Below are 573 nucleotides of genomic sequence, written 5' to 3'. Positions count from 1 at the left end.
ATCTGAGCTACCCTCCAGAGCCTCTTCAACAGTAGGCACTGAGGGAAGATCTACCCTTTGAAGGCTGGACAACCTTAGATGTCACTTTGTGTTGATGTGGGTTTATGGCCAAAGTGTTGAGCAATCACAGGACCTTTTTCCTCTCTCAGAAATTTAATCCTGTATGGCTGTGAGATCAATCCACTTACTGGGGAAAAGGTGTGCAGCTCAGGTCCTGCTGAGGATATGTTTTTCTGTTCTGATTGTTATGTTCAGAATGTTATACTGCTTTTATATTTTTAAAAGGACACATTGGAGCTGTGTTTTTCAACTGTAGGTCCTGAACTATTAGTGAGATGTGAAATCAATTTAATGGGCTGTCACCAGCAATTAAAAGGGAAAAGGAAAAACAGAACAGAAAAAAATATATCAGACTGCACCGCACATAGCAAAGATAGGTTTTGTTTTGTTAAATTGTTTTCTTTTTCAAAACATGGAATACTTCATGAATTTGTGTGTCATCCTTGACCAGGGACCGTGCTAATCTTCTCTGTATCATTCCAATTTCGATATATGTGTTGCCAAAGCGAGAAC

The 573-nt window shown here is 39.3% G+C and overlaps 1 non-coding gene across 1 annotated transcript; it reads right to left on the bottom strand.

Moving 5' to 3' along the window:
- Window positions 1–466: 466 nt before the first annotated feature.
- Window positions 467–573, bottom strand: LOC150020758 (U6 spliceosomal RNA). The gene has a single exon (XR_016513432.1). It is a non-coding gene; the product is annotated as a U6 spliceosomal RNA (small nuclear RNA).

Source organism: Furipterus horrens, unplaced genomic scaffold, assembly GCF_987537825.1.
Source record: "Furipterus horrens unplaced genomic scaffold, mFurHor1.1.pri manual_scaffold_1, whole genome shotgun sequence".
Taxonomy (NCBI): domain Eukaryota; kingdom Metazoa; phylum Chordata; class Mammalia; order Chiroptera; family Furipteridae; genus Furipterus; species Furipterus horrens.
The sequence above is the reverse complement of the archived record's forward strand: the minus strand, read 5'-3'. Positions and strand labels throughout refer to the sequence as shown.